This window comes from Acomys minous, assembly GCF_964271855.1.
Source record: "Acomys minous genome assembly, chromosome: 18".
NCBI classification, from domain to species: Eukaryota; Metazoa; Chordata; class Mammalia; order Rodentia; family Muridae; genus Acomys; species Acomys minous.
Genome location: NC_140501.1, coordinates 21,665,682 through 21,686,274, shown reverse-complemented (window position 1 = coordinate 21,686,274; position 20,593 = coordinate 21,665,682). Strand labels below are relative to the sequence as shown.

The window sequence follows — 20,593 nt, the reverse complement described above, 5'->3', positions numbered from 1 at the left end:
AATAAGAAGAAAAAATAATGGGGTTTATGGGGAGCAGAGCGATAATTGAAATATGTAAAGAATGAGTGATGAGCAAGTGAAGGCATCCAGCATTCTTTCTCCTGAAATATTCATTGGTTCTCTATGCGAGGAATCTTCATATTTCTTTGTTCTACTCTTTTTTATGTCATAAACAAGAGGCGTGTGTGTGAAACAGACTTCTCCTTCCATCCCTCAGGGAGGCAGGTGGATCTAGAGCGAAAAACTAGTTTCTGCCATAACAGCAACGTACAAAATGAACTCCAGTCACCAGACTTATTCCTACTCAAGAACTGCACGCCAGGCACCGTTGTCATCTCCTTTCATCCTCTTCTTCATATCCTTCACAGCCTCTAGTGACCGCTACTGCACTCTGCCCTCTACAAAGGAGAGCTCGTCAGCATCCACGTGTGAGTGAGTGCACATTTTTATGGGATGCTTTCTTCTCGTCGCTCAGATGTACGATACTGAGTATGATTTGGTTCTGGGACCTGAAAGTTATCTACGAGTGAAGGAAGAAAATCAAATTAAAAAAAAAATAAAGGCATGAATCACAGATAGGATGAAGAGGGAGACTGGGTACACTTCCCACTCTACAGTGATTGCGGTGATTGTTTCTGAGAACAATAAGATATAAACTGCACGCGCAATGAAGAAAACAGGTGCTTCAATATTAATATTAATGAATTAGATAATAAATGGTCACAACATATGGAAATCTTGAAGCCTAGTTTTCTTAACTAGAGCAATAGTCATGACTCTAATATCTATTGGAATACACAACTGTAATTTGTGTTTTAGAGAGTCAGGGTGGGGATTATGTAAGACATCTGGATTGCCAGCAGAAAGTAACAGACAAATAGATGTTTCTTCTCTTTTTCCTCCTTCTGACCTCCACTCACCACTATCCTCTTTCTCCCTCACCATCACTACTCTTTAATTAAAGCTACAGTGAGACACATAATAAGCCTGACTGTTTGTTGCCTAATAACCTAAGTATTTGCATGCTCCAGTGGATTTGTCTTTTCTTATCAGCTCTCCCCTGTCAGGATTGGTTTCTTTGAAAAAGAATAAAACACAAATTGAAAAAAAACCACTAGTTGTTTTTAGGCTTCCTTATCAAAAGTGAACAGGACTTTTCTAAGCTGTTTAAGAGTTCTGTAAAATGTTGAGGTGGCTCATTTTAAAACTCTCCTACAATTAGATATGTTCATAGCCATTTCGAATCATCAGATGCTATTAAACTATACATATTTTTAAACATTTTAAATGATACAATATTTATGTTTAGGTTTAATAGTTTTGTGTCCATTTGAGCTAAAACAACAACTGCCTTTTTATCTGGTCCTACAAGCATACATTTATTTTCAAACACTTGCTTCCTTGGGTTGTGTTTTACCATTGACTTGTCTGACTTTATAATAAAGGGTGAAGGAAAGATGTTGGAAAATTTAAAGTTGAGAGTCTGAATTCAAATAGATAATGCTAGCATATGAGTAATTTACCAATATCATAAGAAGGCAGCCCTAAGTACCATGTACACAGCACAGTAGCTGATTATAGCAATTGTAAATTTAGGGGTCACTTAGTGAAAGAGGGAAGGAGAAATCCACTTAGTGGCTGCAGGTCACTAATTGATACCTTTGCAGAAAACTTACTGCCAGAAAGGAGCTTATGGCACAGGAAATAACTCCTTTGCAAATACTGTTCCCTGCCCACTAATTAAGCACATGGGGAGGGATCTCTGTTAACTAGGACAGGTCTCAAGATCATAATTTTGGCAACTCTTACTTGAAGGCATTAATTTAATTTCCGAACGTCAGCTAGCTGAGCAACTTTGTACTGTTTCATCCCACTAGTCAATAAGCAGAGGGCAAAGCTGTTTAGATGAAGTGGGTTTTTTGAGTGCTCCTGTGATACTGTCACTTACAGTCCAACACTGACAGAACAAGTCACTGCTGAAGTTTAAAGTGCATCAGATGACATCACTGTTGACCACTGGCGGCCATGTGCACTGTGGTGCTTTCCTGTCCTATTGACCTTGTCTGCGGCCTTTGCGCCCACTCTCCCAGCACCCCTCTGTGATGCAGCTCACTGCATCTATGCACAGCTGCTTCCATTCCTCCCCCCTTCCCTGACTCTTTAAGGGTTCCTCCCATCCCTCTCAGCTTCTCATCCTCCTTGCTACACTCACCACCTACAGGATGTTTTTCTATGGGAAATGGATCGTCCTTCTTTTCCTCATCCACTTGTATTGCACTCCAGGAAGCTTTAATGTCAGTTTGATGGGGTGGCTCCAGGTGGACACCATTACCCTCCTGCCTGATGGACCACATGGATGCTCACTGGGGGTTTTAAGCACAAAAATGTCCAAGTCAGTCCTGTAATTCCTGCTTTTTTTCTACCTTGTAGCCATGTCCCTTGGAATACAGTTTTAGAAGACTAGCTTCTCTGAATTCTCTTCATCTTTTACTCCTGTGAAATCGGTCAGCAAATGCTGCTGAGAGTTCTGTATGGAATTGATAACATGACAAGGTTTTGCAGCTTCTATTGGTTCCTAACTTCATTTATTTTGACTTCATTATGGCTGCAGCTCAGATGTATTTATTAGGAGCACTTGAACCTCACAGTTCTGAGGTCTTTTTAAGTCCACAGTGTACTCTTACAACATAGGCCAGTTTTCCTACATTTAATTTATTGGCTTGTTCATAAGAAATGCTCTTGGAGCAAAAAGGTCACCCTTTAGAAAAGCTGTCAAGATGTTCTTCCAGTGGTGAAGAGCTCCATCTTTTCACTTGCCCCATTCATACCTGCCATTATGAACCTAATTACTTCAAATTAAATGAGTGCTTTTAGTCAATCAGGAGGGATGGAACGAAGAAAAGAGTAAACATTAACGAATATCAAACTATAATCCTGCACAAATGATGTGTTGGCATGGCTCCTCAGGACAGTCTCTATTCTCTGTTGTCTTGAAATTTTTTGAAATCCCTAACTGGTTATCATCAGTCCATTCTCTTCCTAAAAATTCATCTTTTCACTCTCTCAATAGCAAGAGTCACTTCTTCTGTCCCATTCTGCCAAATTTGGAAGGCTGAACGTTGTCCACAGCATGAATACAGGCCCCTAGGATAAAAGTTAGGCTTCCTACGGGAAAGACCCTGGCTCGTGTGTCCCTGAAAATCCACTTACTCTCCATTTTCAGCATGAGTGCATGTTCCAGGGTAGGGAGATGGGCCAGTGTGTAAGAATACTTACTGAGCAAGTGTGGGGCCCTGAGGTTAAACCCCCAACACTCATGTGAATGATAAGCATGGCCACATAGGCACCTGTAAGATCAACACTGTTGGGGAAAGAGACAGGTATTGCTAACAGTTGCTTTCCACGAGCCTAGATCCATGTTCAATGAGGGACCTTGTCTCCAGGGAATAAAGAGTGATACCCACTGCCCTGTTCTAGCAGGACATTCACACCCACACACATACAGGTGGATACATAACACACACACGAGAGAGAGAGAGAGAGAGAGAGAGAGAGAGAGAGAGAGAGAGAGAGAGAGAGAGAGAGAGAGAGAGAGAGAGAGAGAGAGAGAGAGAGAAAGAGAGAGAGGAGAGAGAGAGAGAGAGAGAGAGAGAGAGAGAGAGAGAGAGGGAAGAGAAGAGAAAGACAGAGACCGAAAGAGATGCTCTATATGGTCACTGACTTAACCATCCTGGTGTTGCTACCATGGTTACTGAGATACTCAGTTGACAGCCTCGGTATATATTCAGATACCCTACTCACAGGATATTTTCCCCGCGTTTTCTCTTCTATGTCCATGCTACTTTCTCTAGCTTTTTACTGTTTCATCTCTCTTAACATACTTCAATATAATTCAAAGCGCATATCTTCTTTGTAAGGCTTGATACTTCAATACCTTGATATATTAGACCCTCAATCTCTGTGAGCTTTATCCACTCACATAAATGTTGGAGGTATAAAAGAATCAAGCAGTTGCATTTTATTATCCCTAGTGCATTGAATCTGTGGCCTGGAGATGACCTTCCTGATGCATTTTACATTGCTCAAGCACAGGATTTTTACCCCCAGAAGGGCAGGTTCTTATATCAATAGAAAACATGATCTTTTCTTAATGCAATAACTATAATGCTTTTATCAGGATGTTTAATGATGCCGTTTTAGACTTCTCAAGAAGAGATTTTGGAAACCTTGTCAAAATCTAGATACTGTTTTGATTTTTAGCTCCTAAACTGGTCACTTGGTAAAGATGCTAAAAGCAAGTGTCTGCTTTTTCAAAGTAGAAATGATATGAAATTCATGTAGGTAGACAAAAGACACAACTGAACCTGTACAGAAATGTCAGTTCCTAGTTAGAGCTGAGGTGGCAAAATGATTATTGCATTATATGGCTCCTATGATAGTGTTTTGTTAGTGAACCGGAATCATCTATGAGAAAGAGTATCACTTATTTTTCTAAATTTCCATTCTACTCTTAGATCTATCCCAAAGTCTCTGCCTTCATCTCTCTGTGGGCCAGCCACAATCCATGCCTTTTCTAAGATGTAATAATCGTGCTATGTATTATTCATTGTGCCTGAAGGACACTAGTGACACAGCCGATGCCTAGCTCTCCCAATTTCAGGATCATCTGCAGCAAATTTGACCACCATCTGAACTACAGCTGGACCAGATAAGGTAGGAAAAATAGCTTGAAAATGCTGGAGATGCTTCTGCTGCTTGCGCAGACATGTGAAGAAATCACCGACTTCATCAACTTCTTTTTCAAAAGCCTCCTTTTAGATGTTCAGTGACTTTCTTAAAAGAATGATTTGCTTTCATTTGGGAAAAAAATAAAGTTTCCAACCCTTCTGGTGGAAAAGATAGGCCCCTTTACTGTAAATCAATGTGTCGCTGTCTTGTTTGTTATGGTACAAGAAAGATGGACGCAGTACTGAACCAATGGTGCTCTATCCTCACCTCATTTATCTTGTGGATCTGTGCACAGTGGAGCCCCGCTTTAACCATTTCACTTCCCACTTGCACTCCTTGCCACAGGGCTCCAGACCACTTGCCTAAGGAGGAAGAGTGAGATGAAATTAGCCATCTTACTTATCTGAACATCAAGCCCCATAGATCAGATTACTTAGTCCTGAGCTTAGGGTTCTCTGTGTTTATTTCTACCTCTGTAGAGTGTAAGCTGTAAAAGGCTTTATTTGCATTTCCACCTGTTCATTTTTCAATTCCATTTCTCATTATCATCCTCTTTCCATCTCAATTAGCCTACCACTTTACCACCTAGCTTTCAGGCTTTGTGTTCTCATGGGACATGCATTGCTATTTGACTTTGTGAAATTCATGTTTACTCTCATGATGCCATGAAAAGCTTTCATCGTGTTTCTTATTCTTTCAGCCTTGGGGACTTAAGATCCTTCCGCGTTGCTATGTGTGGCTTTTCAGGCAGTTTTGTATTCTACTGCTGTCCCATCTTCCAAACTGAAGGATGCTTTAATTGACTCCAACTCCCCGTCGATGGAAGATGTGCTGCAACACTCTAAACTTCCTCATTCACGACAATATATTCAGGACAGGTATCTCTTAGTAAGGAATTCTTGGATTGTAAGACATAAATGTATATAATTAATTAAAACACTAATTTATCTGTTTTTATAGTCTCTTATGGTGTCAATAACATTGCATTTTATAGTTCTTGTCCTCATTATGAATGACACACTTGTGTCTGTTTGTGTACATATGAGGTTGTGTATGCAAGATGTGCATGCTCCTGTGTGGAAAGGTGTGCATACAGGCCTGTGCAGAAACCAGAAAATGGCCTCAGGAGATGTCCGTTCGGAGGCCTCGTCCACTCTGCTCTTTAATTTACTTTAGATCTATTCATTTTTATTTGTGTGTGTGAATGAGTGAATGTGTTGGGGGAGGTCAGAGGTCAACTCTGGTGTCATGCCTCAAGTACAACCACTTGAATATTTGGAAACAGGGATGCGTAACTAGGAGCTAGGCCTTGTTGATTCAACTCCACGAGCTGGCCAGCAAGCTTACGTCCTCCTGATTCTATTTCCTCGTTATGAGGTTACAAGCATATGTCACCATGCCTAGCTCATTACAAGGATATTATGTGTCAAACCTAGGTCCTCATACTTGAGCATAAAGTAATTTACCAACTGAGTTATTTCTCTCCCAATCCCCAATGATATATCTATCATTCCTGTATTTATCTATCATCTATCTTTTTTGTTTTGTTTTGTTTTGTTTGTTTTCAAGACAGGTTTCTCTGTATAGCCTTGGCTTTCCAGGACTCACTTTATAGACCAGACTCTTCTCAAAATCACAGCAATCTGCCTGCCCCTTCCTCCCTGAGTGCTGTGATTGAAGGCATGTATTTATCTGCCATCTGTCTGTCTGTCTATGATTTATGTATGTATCCATTTATGCATCTTTCTATCATCTCTGCACATATGTATATATGTATCATCCATTCATACATCTATCTAGAAATCTTCATTATATAAGTATATATATACCACACTGAAAATTTATTTGCTTGTGCTGGTAGAGGGTGAAAGGGATCAACTCTAGCATGAAGCCTCTTATTAAACGTGAGCAACTGTCAATGGTTCTGCTTCCAAATTTTCAGTCAGGTGCCGCACAACAATTATCAGCATCCAGAAAAGGCAGTATCTCAGGCCTTGACTAACTCTGCATACCCCTGTAACATCTCAGTTGCCTGGTTTGCACTTCCTCCAACATTCCCCAGTCAACAGGCAGAAATTCTATCATTCTGCATGATGCTTTGAACCCCAGTCAAAGTAGCTACAGACCCACACTAGATGATTAAGGAAAGCTGCTCAGAGACCTTGACATTTGAACTGGAGCTGGAATGAAAGGAGAGGCTAACAAACAAGAATCTTGAGGGAAAATGTTTCGAGCAGATGCTTAAAGTCCCAGAGGTAGGAAGGAACTGCTGCTTCTTTAAAGTTGGGCTCTGGGTTGAGCAGTGAGTGTGAGATTTGGAAATATGCAGGAGTAGACCTGGGTAGTTTTAAATGTCAGAGCATGAAGTTTCTGTTTTATTTCAAGTGTAAATGGAGGCCTTAGAAGGAGGTCCTTGGGAGCTATGCTGATGTCTGGAATGGAGCAGTTACAGCGGAGACAGGAATTTAAAATACAGTTGATGAACTTAGTTTCTTCTATAAAACATTCATTTCTATCATCCTTCATGACTGCTGGGTTCTTCTCTCAAATTCAATTTGTCCTGGAAAATTCAATCAACGTCTTCAACATTTCAGGATGCTGACATTTAATCTAGATACTCTTTCATAATTGTCGGCCTGTCAATCCATACGTCTCAAAAAATCTTTATATAGCATAAATTATTTACAATGAGGCCTCAGATTTTCCCTACTTAATGTTTGCATTCAAACACAGAACATACTTAAGCTTTTACTTCATTTTTTCATATAATACATTTTGAACATATTCCCCTTTCTTCCCGACTCCTCCCAGATTCTCTCTGTATCTTAAACAATGGGCTCATCCTTATTCTGTTTTCAACGTTGAGCATCTCTCTTTTTTTAGTTGTACAGCTCCTTGGTTCTCCACTACAAGGCTCTCCTCATTGTTCTCAGCGCCATCCCACCACTTAGTCTGCCACCCCTTGAAAACAGATAGAAGCTCTTGACAGCCTGGGGCTGAAGATAGACTTCATATCATCAGAGAATTATGATGCCAAAGTGGATAATTAAATAGGCACCAGACATCATTGCTCTTAAAGTCAGTAACCGCAGTCTATAACAGAGAATCCCCCAGGGGTGGCTGCTCAAGAGCTGCAGAATAGTCCATGATGAGGGTCATTTGCTATAATGAGTAAAATTAAAAGGCTATTCTGGTGTCCTTTTCCAAACAGGGTCATGTTTCATAGAGGTGGTTTGCTGTTTCTCCCATTAGCAGCTAGCAACTTTTCAATGTACTCATTTCTAATTTCTTCTTTGGACCTCATGCTACACGAAGCTTTTATAAAGCTGCGAGCATGTTATAGGTGTTCATTCATCTATTACTTCTTAAAACATAACAGTGTGTTGTGGACATTTTTTAAAAATGTCAGTGAATATATTCCTAAGGTTTGAAGTTAAATAATAATAATGATGATAATAGCTTTAAGGCTTTTTATAATGTGTTACATTTATTAATTCATTTAATTATCACAATTTATGAATTAGATACTTACATATTCAGAGCTATGCAGTTAAAATAGTCAAGTTTATAACTGTTAATAATAATAATCAATGTTTACAAAATGCTTATACTGAGCAGGTCACTGTGAGTGTTGCTTAGTATAAATTAGGTTCTTTATCTTTTTCCTAATCATTAAATCAATTTATCTCATTTGTCAAACAGGATTCTAGGTAAGAGAAATATAGGAGATGGGGAAATAGAAGGACCCAGAGGGTATTAGAAACCTACAAGAAGAACATCGTGATAAGTGGATCAGGGCCCAGGGGGGTCTGCTCAAACTATTGCACTAACCAAGGACAATATAATAGTAAACATTGAACCCCTATTCTGATCTACCCAATGGACAGGACATTCTCCACAGTTATGTGGAGAAGGGAGACTGACTCTGACATGAACTATGGTACCCCATATTTGACCACCTCCCCTTGGTAGGGAGGCCTGATGGCACTCAAAGAAAGAATAAGCAGGCTACCAACATGAGACTTAATAGCCTATGACCATTACAGTGGGGGAGGAGGTCCCTCTTGGTCTTAGAGCTAGGGGAGGGGAATAGGGTGAGAGTGGGAGGGAAGACTGGGAGGATACAAGTGATGGAATAACAATTGAATTATAATCTGAATAAATTAATAAAATTAAAATTAATTTAAAAAACAGGAGAAAACCTAGTAGATTGAAAAAAAAAAAAACAAGGAAAAATCCAGATGGCCAAGTCACTATGAATGTAACATGTATAGAACTCATTATTCTCATGATTGCCACATGGTTCTCCCTGCTGTATGTAGTTTGTTTTATACATGTGTAAAAAAAATAAAAGTATTTAAAAATTAAAAAAATAAATAAGGATTCACATCTAATTGAACTGAAAAACAAAAAGTAAAATAATTTGGGAAAGCTAATAAGTTGTAAGTGCGTAATTCAAATTCAGGCAAAATCATCTCTTTAAAAACTATTAGAGTAAATGTTGATAGATTTCCCCATCATCATTTCAGTGTCGAAACTCCAGGAGATCTGATGCAAAGCAAAAGAAAGTACTCAGGCATCTGGCACTCAAAGTTTGGGGAGCATGAAATATCAGTGCCAACTTTAAAAACCACACAGAATGATTCCATGGTTTCTAAGTTTGCCTCCTCCAAGCAGAGCCAGTCTCCTCTCTGGTTTCTGGAGGTTACCTGCCTGGTTTTTACCAACCCAAGAAGTTTTAGTTGCTTTGTTCCTAACTCAGAAAAAATAGCTGACAAACACTACTTGAGGGAGAAAGAGCTTATTTGCCTCCCTGGTTAGGGAAAGTCAGAAGACAGCAGCCAGTGAGCAAGAAGTCCTTGTAGCTTAGAGTGCTCACACCCAGGCCAGGTCTTTCCTGCTCATCTTCAGAGACACACTGGTATTTCCACGGTGATTCTAAATGTAATGAAGTAGACAATGGAGATTATCACCAAGGGATGAGAAAACAGAAGAAGTCAAAGCATTTCTTTATCCACCCTTCCTTCTTTCATTCCTTGCTACTTCTGGGTGCCAATCGTGTGTCCTTCCATACATAACTCCTGTCCTGAAGACTTCTCTCTGACCTCTCTCTCTCTCTCTCTCTCTCTCTCTCTCTCTCTCTCTCTCTCTCTCTCTCTCCTCTCGCCCTCCCTCCTTCCCTCTCCTCCGTCCCATCTCTGGAACTCTTCTTCCTTCCATATCCACTCTGTGTTGGATATGACAAGAGACTGCCACTGTTCCTAGTCTCTGAAAACCTCTTCACCATTTTTATTGTTATCAACCTGCATACTCTTTATGATATAAACAATTTATTACAGTTCCTTTAATAGAAATTTCAATGGTTTCATTCTATTTCCTATGAAGCACCTGATTTCAAAACAAAAAATCTGGATGGGAAGACAAACTATATTAATGATCAGATGAGATTTTTCAGGAAGAGAGACCACGAAAGCAAGGTTTTGACAATTCTGTTTGACTGTTGCTATGGCATCCCATAAAAGAAGCAATCTGGTTGTACAGAGAAAACAAGAGAGAAACATTTATCCAGGAATCCCCAGGGTTCAGCCATCAGCAATGGTATCCATAGTGCAGAGGAGACTTCATAAGGTCTTCACTAGGAAATGTCAATCAAGGCCAGGGTCTGAAATGACGAGAGACTGAGAAAATAAAAATGTCCAGTAGTGAAAGCACTGTAAGACACTCCACAAAGACATTGTTGCTTTTTAAGGCAGAGACGGTGAGAGAGCTAGCATTATAGCTAAGAGAGGGCCTGAGTGCATTCCAGACCTTGTTTTACCCACAGGCTAGCAGTCATGGAAAACCCTATGTCATGTTAACATCATACTGCCATGTCATGGGAACATAGTATAGCTGATTTCACATTACCTCTCAGAAGTTCTTCCAGAGTTTGCCAGGGCTTCCTCTCCAAGCAACCTGTCTGAGAATTCACAAGATTTCATTTTGAATACAGTTCCTTGGGATCGATGAAGTGGTACTAGTGTTGGCCTGTCTAATGGAAGAACTTCAACTTTTATCTTCTTTTTTAACTCTTGTATAACAAAACCGGTTAAGTCTGGTTGGGCTATGAACACTTTCGGCTGTTCATATACCCATGTGGTCTTGGCAAAGTTTGTGGACATAATCATTTTCACCACACCATATAGGCAATCTGCCTAGGAAATGCCTACTTCCTTTCAGGATATTACTCAATTATTATGGTGTAAAGTCCTTCCTGGCACCTCACTTCCTTAGCTCCGTGTGTACTGATGTTTTACTTTTCCTGTCATAGTTACTAAGTACTGCATTAGTCCTTTTGCTTATTCTTATTGTCTCTCTTATCTAAATTGTGAGTTCCCTCAGAGCACCTTTGTAAGATACTTGTGTCCTTAATCTTGAACTGAGTCTGCATAAAGTGCTTCCAGGGTAAATGAAGACTTTATAACATATAAGATGAGGAGGCTTTATGTCCAGCTCATTCTAGAACATACACAGTTGTGCCCATTCAAAAATTTTAGACATGTTTCCCAAGGATAGAGTAGGTGTATATTCCTAATTGCTCATCCAATGCCCTTTTTCTCCTTTCTTACTATTTACCAAACTTGGATTTTTGGAGGATGCTTTAAATTAACTTATCATCCATTTCTTTGATGCTACAGGGCTGCATGTCCCAAACTTAGCCAATGTGATGGAGATGCAGGCATTTTTGGGAAAATGGGACTTTCCTGTTGGGGTGATTTGAATGAAAGTAGCTCCCTTAGGCTCATAGGGAGTGGTACTATTAGGAAGTGTGACCTTGATGGAGGAAGTGTGTCACTGGTGGAGTGTGGCCTTGATGGTGGGAGTGTGTCACTGGGGGGGGGGGGTGTTGTGCTTTGTGCTTTCAGAAGTTCAAGTCATGTCCAGTGTGTCTCTCTCTTCCTGCTGTCTGATGATCTGGACATAAAACTCTTAGCTACCTCTTCAGCACTGTGTCTGCCTACATGATGCCACAATGATCAATAATGGCCTAAACCTCCAAACCGTAAGCCAGCTCTAATCAAATGTTTTCCTTTATAAGAGTTGCTGTGGTCACGCTGTCTCTTTACATCAATAAAACCCTAGCTCAGACACCTACAGATCATTTTTAAGGTATGATTCTGTGTTGTACACACACGGACACAATACACCACACTCAATATAACTATACATTTTTGCTTCTTCATTTTCTCCCTTCTTTTTTTTTTTTTTTTTTTTTTGGTTTTTTTGAGACAGGGTTTCTCTGTGTAGCCTTGGCTGTCCTGGACTCACTTTGTAGACCAGGCTGGCCTTGAACTCATAGTGATCCGCCTACCTCTGCCTCCCAAGTGCTTGGATTAAAGGCGTGCGCCACCATGCCCGGCATTTTCTCCCTTCTTTGATTGAATATGGATGTGATGCTCAGAGCAGTCTTTCTTTCTTCTATCTAGGAACAGCTTGGTCCTTCAGGTATTGGACCTAAATGGCTTTGAAGATTTTTCTCTGTTGTGTGAGAGAAGGAGAAGAAAGAGAAAGAGGAAGAGAGGAAGGAGAGGAAAAGGAAGAACAATTCTTCGGAACCACTGTTTGTCAGGTTTCTGTAATAAATGACTACATTCCTGAGCCACTCACCAGTACAGGTTCTTTTGGTAGATCTAATTCATTTTCTGTTGTCATTGCTTTAGGAAACAGCAAAGTAGCTGTGAGACAAGATGCAGGAGATGAGCTCAGATTTTTAGCTTCTCTAAAATGGTTGCAAGAGTTAAGTTTATGTCTTAATTACTATGAAGAGACTCAATGATAATGCAGCTCTTATAAAAGAAGGCATTTGACTGCTTACAGTTTCAGAGGGTTAGTCCATTGTCATCGTAGCAGGGAGCAGGAAAGTATAGTAGGCAGACATGATGCTGGAGCAGCAGCTGACAGCTTTAGATCCTGATCCACAGGCAACAGGGAGGGAGGGGGAGAGGGGAGAACAAAAAGGAAGGGGAAGGAGGAAAGGGGGGGGGCAAGGAGAGAAGAGAAGGAGGGAAGGAGGGAGGGAAGGAGAGCAAGAGGGAGAGGGAAATACTGTGCTTGCTGTGGACTTTTGATATCTCAGAGCTTACCCACAGTGACACACCTCCTCCAAGAAGGCCACGCCTCTCAATCCTTTTCAATAGTCCACAGCCAGGAACCAAGCATGCAAATATATGTATCAGTGGGGGCCAAGCTCATTAAACAACCACACATTCTTCAAAAAATTTATAGGTGAATAATCTGATTGTCTTTTCAGATACATTGTATTTGCAGGCCTCTTTAGTAAGGGAGGCCTAGTTTCATAGCAGGAGACAAGATTCTGTAAAGGAGAGGGGCCCAGCCTAACAGTAAGGAAACTGAAGCCCAGACCATAGCCAACATTCTCCAGTGTCTGTGGGTTACCTTAAATAGCCCCATTCATCCTACAATGCGTCTTTACTCACTAAAATGGTAGGTGTATTAGGGCAATGCAGTTGCTCTGTCTTAATTTTGGTAGTTTTGATGTTAGACTACAATTTTCCACAAAATATTATTGTGATTTCTCCAGGGCCATGTAGCTATCCTGGAAACACGTACAATGAAAATGCTCCAAGGAGAAAACTTCCAGTGCCTTTTTTCAAGTGTAGAATTTCACGATCTTTGCCAAACTTTTCTGAACAGTCTATTAAGAAAAACATCTTTAGGTAAGAATCAGTATTTCCCTAAGAATTCCCAATGGGCCATATCCAGAAGGAAGGAAGGAAGGAAAGTTTCTCCTTGTTGAGAAAATTGTAGGAGCCACTGACAGCCATCACCTTTTTAGACCTGATTTTCTAGATTAAAAAAAAAATTTATAGAACGTGGACATCCGAGTTTCTTAAGCATGAAACCTAAAATAATTTGCTCCCTAGAGTATGTCAGTACAATTAACAGGTGCTAATTAGACAAGAGTGGCTAAAACATTACATGGAATTTACTCTTCCTGTCCCCTGGGTTCTGGTGTTGGTGAATCTTTTTGTTTATTTAATTAATTTATTCAGATTACAACTCAATTGTTATCCCATCACTTGTATCCTCTCATTCCTCCCTCCCACTTTCACCCTATTCCCCTCCCCTAGGTCTACGACCGAGGGGAATCTTCTCCCCTACTTTAATGGTCCTAGGCTATAAAGTATCATCCTGGTAGCCTGCTTATTCTTTCTTTGAGTGCCACCAGGGCTCCCCACCAAGGGGAGGTCATCAAATATGGGGCACCAGAGTTCAGGTCAGAGTTAATGCCTGCTCTGCACATAATTGTGGAGAATGTCCTGTCCATTGGCTAGATCAGAGTAAGGGTTTGATGTTTATGACTTGTATTGTCTTTGGTTAATGCAATAGTTTGAACAGACTCCCGTGGGCCCTGATCCACCCATTACAATGCTCTTCTTGTAGGTTTCTAAGATCCTCTGGATCCTTCTTTTTCCCCATCTCCTATATTTCTCTTACCAAGAGTCCCAGGGTGATGTCCTCACATCTATCTCAATCTCCTGGTAAGTGAAGACTTTCATGGGACAAGCCTTTTGAACTAGTGTTCAATTATAAGTGAGTATATACCATGTGAGTCTTTCTGCGTCTGGTTAACTCACTCAGTATGATCATTTCTAATTCCATCCATTTGTCCACAAATTTCAGGATTTCCTTGATTTTTATAGATGAGAAGTATTCCAAGTGTAAATGTACCACAGTTACTTTATCTATTCTTCAACTGAGGGTCATTTAGGCTGTTTCCAGGTTCTGGCTATTATGAATAAGGCCGCTATGAACATGCTTGAGCATATGTCCTTGTTGTGTGCTGGAGCATCTTCTGGGTATATTCCAAGGAGTGGAGTAGCTGGGTCTTGAGGAAGCCTTATTCCCAGTTTTCTGAGAGAGCACCAGATAGATTTCCAAAGTGGTTGTACAAGTTTGCATTCCCACCAGCAATGAAGGAGTGTTCCTCTCTCTCCACATCCTTGCCAGCATGTGGTGTCGCTTGAATTTTTTATCTTAGCCATTCTGATGGGTGTAAGATGGAATTTCCGAGTTGTTTTGATTTGCATTTCCCTGATGACTAAGAAGGTTGAGCATTTCTTTATATGTTTCTCAGCCATTCGATATTCCTCTGTTGAGAATTCTCTGTTAAGTTCTGAGCCCCATTTCTCAATTAGGTTATTTGGTTTGGTGGTGTTTAATTTCTTGAGTTATTTATATCTTTTGGATATTAGACCTTTGTCAAATGTAGGGTTGGTGAAGATCTTTTCCCAGTCTGTAGGCTGTTGCTTTGTTCTGTTGACAATGTCTCCTGCCTTACAGAAACTTCTCAGCCTCGTAAGGTCCCATTTATTAATTGCTGACCTTAAAGCCTAGGCTATTGGTGTTCTGTTCAGGAAGTTGTCTCCTGTGCCAATGTGTTCCAGGCTCTTCTCTACTTTTTCTTCTAACCAATTTAGTGTCTCTGGTTCACAATTAGAGTCATACTTGGCACCAGGCACAAAACCCAAGTCCAAGTCAATTAAAGACCTCAACATTTTTTAAAAGATTTATTTATTATGTATACAGTGCTGTGTCTGCATGCTAGAAAAGGGCACCGGATCTTATTATAGATGGTTGTAAGCCACCAAGTGGTTGCTGGGAATTAAACTCAGGACCTTTGGAAGAGCAGCCAATGCCCTTAACTTCTGACCCACCCCCCATGGTGAATCTTGAAGTACAGTAGCTCCCTCTACTTCCTATCCTTTGCTTTTGAACTCTCTGAACTGCTATTATGGAATTTCAACATTACTATTCTAGTGGGCTTGCATTAGAAAACACCAGCCAATGATCTAGATGTGATACTGCTTGCCTATAATCCCAGCACTCTGGAAGCTGTGTTCAGAGAATGGCTGTAAATTTGAAGTCAGCCTAGTAGGACAGACAAATGTAGCCAAAGAAGAGAGTCTTCTGTTCCTTTGCTTATGAGTTCTTCAGTTTCACTTGGACAAAGAGTCAGGGGCCATGTTGGCTGAGATGGCCTTTGAATATGCCCCTGACATCTGAAAAGGATGACCATGAAATGGGCAAGTAAGTTCCATCTTTGTGATAATCACACATTTGATGAAGAACATCCTTTTCATTGAGTGCAGTTGTCACCATGTCAGCATCCATCAGGGTTTTATTGTTTGTTTGTTTGTTTTTGTTTTTTATGAGAAGTCAGCTTGTTATAGTGCTCAGCCCCAATCCATGAAGTATACAAATTTGGAAGGTAGCAGATTCCTCCTTCTCATCTTTAGACTTGTTAATCTACAGGGGATAATATACCAAAAGACTGTGACACCAAGAGATATATTTTTTGGGCTTCTGGAAATTGACCTATATTATTTTTATTTTTCAGGATTATCCTAATCATTGAAGCTATTTTTCTATTGTTTGAAGTGGTAGAGTTTGTAACTAATAAAATAACTTCTTATTTTCCAAAATTTCTTACAGAATATAGTACTAAGAAATAATTTATATCTCTTATTTTTCTGAAAATAAAAGCTAACCTAGTTTTTGTCTTCTTGCAATGTGCATAATTGTGTTCGTATTTCACATAAACAATGTATCTCCTTTTATTCTTAATTATGTAGTTTTTCAAATTTTTTCTATTTTAAAACTAGATTTGTCATATCTGCATCTACTAAATACATAGTCACGTAATAATGTGAATGTGTAAACTTATGTAGAAGTACCTTTTGAGAGATAATTCTAATATTTTATTTTTTCTCTAATTCAATGGTGTCCAAATGCTTCATGTGAAGTAGCTCATGCTGTACAAACAACATCTAGTATTGAATCCTAAATACATACAAAGTAGAGTTTTCTGCCTGAAGGTTGGTATCGAGGCCAGAGTCTCACTCAGTCCTGTGACGTCTTGGCTACTGATACATCACCCTCTTAGTCCTCTTAGTCCTCTTAGGGATTTCCAGGACTCAGAAAAATTCTTAAGTCACATGATTTTTTCCCTTTAGTACAGTGTACCGTACCGTGTGCTAATGATTTTGGACCACTATCAATTTCTGTGAATGAGCTTTTAGTGTTGATCCTAAAATCACTACAGATGCTCCTCATACAAGTGTCTTTTCAATGACCGCTCTATTTACATTACTGTGTGAAGAGAATTGACTAAAGTAAATGCTGTAGTTCGATGAATGTAAAGATGTTTGACTGTCAAGGCATTAAAACATTGATAAATAGATTTTGGGTGAGTATGCATATGTGTGCTCTAAGCAACGAAAAATAAAAATATTTCAAAGAAGTAGGTTTTGCCTTATATTATTTACCTTGTCCTGTGTATGTGTGTGTGTGTGTGTGTGTGTGTGTGTGTGTGTGTGTGTGTGTGTATGACTTTTTGGTGTAGGACCTCATGAGTCTTATGCTGTCCACTCACTCCCTTTTGTAACCAAGGGTGATGCTGAACTTCAGATCTCACAGTTTCTGTCCTCAAAGCTTGTATTATAGGTATGTGCCACCACATATGGCTTCTGTTCTTTCTTCTTAACGATAATACTTTTTCACCATGCTTTATAGTTTACTCTTAAAGTCTTTATTTTTATTTAAATGCAACTGTGAACATACACAAATTGCTGTGTATAAGAACACCCTCACCTCTCTCTCTCTCTCTCTCTCTCTCTCTCTCTCTCTCTCTCTCTCTCTCTCTCACACACACACACACACACACACACACACACACACACACTCATTTCTTAGGTAAGTGCTTAAGTACTGGCATAGTGTTTTCTAACCCCCTTTTCACTTAACAATACATCCTGGCAATTCACAGAAGTATGTAAACAGGCCTAATTCTTTTTCACAGATTTTCCACAGAAATGTTTTGTCAATCTTTCCTGTGATGGTGGACCGCACTTAAACACTTCTTTCATACTACTATACTTTATTACGTTGCAGGCTGTCTTTCTCATTATTCTTCCTTTGAAATATCATATTCCCCATTGTAAGCATTTCTATAACTTCAGCCTTGTAAAAAAATTTTAAGGAATGAGGATGTGTTTGCTCAGCTTCCTCAGGGTTCTGGGTTTGATCCCCAGCCCTGCAAGAACCCCAAAACTCCTAGGAAAGATGCTGTTTGGTATGGGGTATATGCTTAGCCATTGAAAGTATTTAAATTATAGTCTTTGACATTGTATATTGAATTTCTTGTTTTCTTTCAGTGTGTGTATTGTGTACTATTTCTATCATAATCAAGACAGAGAATGAGCTTTCCTATATTTGTTTAGTGCATTTGGCCAGTCTTTAAAACAAAAACGCACATCTGAGTTATTTTCTTTAAGGTTTATGGCACATTTGCCTCTTTCTCTGCCAATGTAAAATAACTTCCTTTCACTAACTACATGTATCATGTATAGTGTATCTCTGTGTAGTTCTTTCAAATGCAAGGCAACTGCCAAATTGTTTGTATGTATGCATCTATGTGAATGTTCATGTACGTGTGTGTGTGTGTGTGTGTGTGTGTGTGTGTGTGTGTGTGGTGTCCCCAGAGAAGAGAAAAACACTGAAAGAAGACCAACAGAGTCAACTAACCTATTGTAACTTTTTATTGTTTCGCATTTTGATTTTTTTTAACATGCTTTCTCCCTGTGTTGCCTGAGAATTCATTATGGAGAGGAGGCTTTCCTCCTGACTTGTGGGACTCCCTTCCCTCTGCTGCCTAACTTTTGATTTACCCATATGAGCCGCAGTGCTCAGTTCTCCCTCATCGCGTCTGATGGTTTTGCTATGCCTGTGAGTATACAGCACCTTCCCGTGTGCTCTATTCCTTAGAGTCACTGCTGATCCTCGTTCTACAACAGAACACATTTATGAACTATGAGCCCTTAAATTGATGTTTCCCTCATATTTTGCTTCTGGAAGTTAATTCTCTACTAGAATGGCACTACAATTTTTAAAATCAAAAAATTTTGTTCACTCTACATCCCAATCACAGGCCCCTCCCTCCTCTTCTCCTGGTCCCATCTTCCCTCCCTCTTCTCCCCATTCCCCCTCTCCTGCCTCTCAGAAAAGGGAATCTCCTACTCCCCCACAACCAACCCACCCCAGCATAACAAATCACATCAGGATGGAGGGCATCCTCTTTTTGGTGGCATGACAACGCAGCCATCCCAGGGGGAAGTGATTGGAAAGCATGCAACAGAGCCCTTGTCAGAGACAGCTCCCAGGGCACCTAGGTCCAGTCTGTGAATGATCCTTGATTGGTGCTTCACTATCTGTAAGCTCTCCCCCACCCCTCCCTCCCATACCCTGAGTCCCCTTAGTTGGCTCTATTGGTCTTCTTGTGGAGTTCCTGTCCCCTCAAGGTTGGCAATACATTTTTTAATAAAAATATTTCTTACACTCAAAGAAAATAATACTTTTACTGGATCTTACAAAAATACACCTTGAGATGTATTAAGCCATACTGCTATTCTGCTGTATCCTCAGCCTGTTTGTTTAACTTGCCTTTAAGAGAACAATGCAACCACCAACCTTGCTTGCCCTGGCTTTCCAGCTTATACAATCGAAGTGGATGTATAGCTTTAATTTTCAATGTGTGTTTTTCCATGACCCCTGACCCAGTGAGAAATGTAAGTTTGTGTATAGGTATGTGTAAAATGACAACCATTTGTTGAAAACAGTGAAAGGTCAAACATGACCTTATACAAAAAATATCCATTATAAATGCTGAAATCAGCATGTGGATATTGACTGGTGATAATATATTTACACCACGGAATCTTTTAGGGTCCGTTTGAGTAAATAACTTAATTCATTCTAAAACTCTGAAGATTTCTGTAATGTGTCCCTTATTCTTTCCCCATGTGATACTTTCTGCACTGTTAAATAAGGACAGAGAAAAGCCCTTTGTTAAGGATAGTTAGATATCAGGAAAGGGTGGGAACAAGACAGACCAAATGTTAGACAAGACACAGCAAAAGGGACAGTCCGATCACAGTAAGACGGACACCCAACAGACATTCTATAGACAATCCAGAAACCACAGACTGCAGACAGATAGAAGACGCAGGAGAGAAATACAGAATGCAACCTTGGGCTTGTTCCTGGTCAATTAATTTCAAGAGGAAGTGCTTTGTGCTCTTTTGTTAATGGGATACTTTGTTAATCTCGAAACATTTCTATGCCTCCGCAGAGGTCATTTATGCATTTAAGTGATGCATACTAGATTCTGTCAATTGTGTTTCTGTGTTCTTTATCGCTGATGGTCAGCTTGGGTAGATATGAAATGTGTTTTCGACTTTAAGTATTTTCTCGTACTACCAGCAAAATGATGACTATAATGCCACACATGACACTTGAAGATTTACACTGTGATGACAAGTTTCCGTGGGGATAGTTTTGCAGAATTATCTCTACAAACAATGAATGATAGAGTCTACAGATCCTATCTTAGTGGATAAATGCACAGCTTTTTTCTTCAGGAATATAGTTTGATCATATTCTTTCTTTCCCTTCTTTACCTCCTTCCAGATCTTCCCCACCCAACTTCGTGTTCTCTCAATGTCAAACAAACAAACACCAAATCAGCACCACCCCCGGAGATGGTGACAGCATGCACAAGATCTGCACAAGTTCAGATCAGACAAAATCCCACCATGGAGAGGCAGAAGGAGAAGCAAAGTCCCAGCCCTAACCAAGCAGCTATTTGTAATTGATACCCACTGGGAAAGGGAAAGATCAATTTTCTACAATGTAGTATCACTTTGTTTATATATGCCATCCTCACTCCAGAGAAGGCCCCATGATCAGGAGTAGTTGGAAAACATAAAGAAGGAATTTGTGTGTGTGTGTGTGTGTGTGTGTGTGT

At 40.0% G+C, this 20,593-nt stretch overlaps 1 long non-coding RNA gene across 2 annotated transcripts; it reads left to right on the top strand.

Annotated features, from left to right (window-relative positions):
* Positions 1-216: 216 nt before the first annotated feature.
* LOC311589659 lies at positions 217-12,360 on the top strand. 2 transcript variants are annotated; one of them, XR_014776602.1, is made up of 4 exons: positions 217-428; positions 4,515-4,713; positions 5,429-5,606; positions 12,195-12,360. It is a non-coding gene; the product is annotated as an uncharacterized lncRNA (long non-coding RNA). The 2 variants fall into 2 exon arrangements; XR_014776603.1 differs by having other exon boundaries at positions 217-432.
* Positions 12,361-20,593: the final 8,233 nt, after the last annotated feature.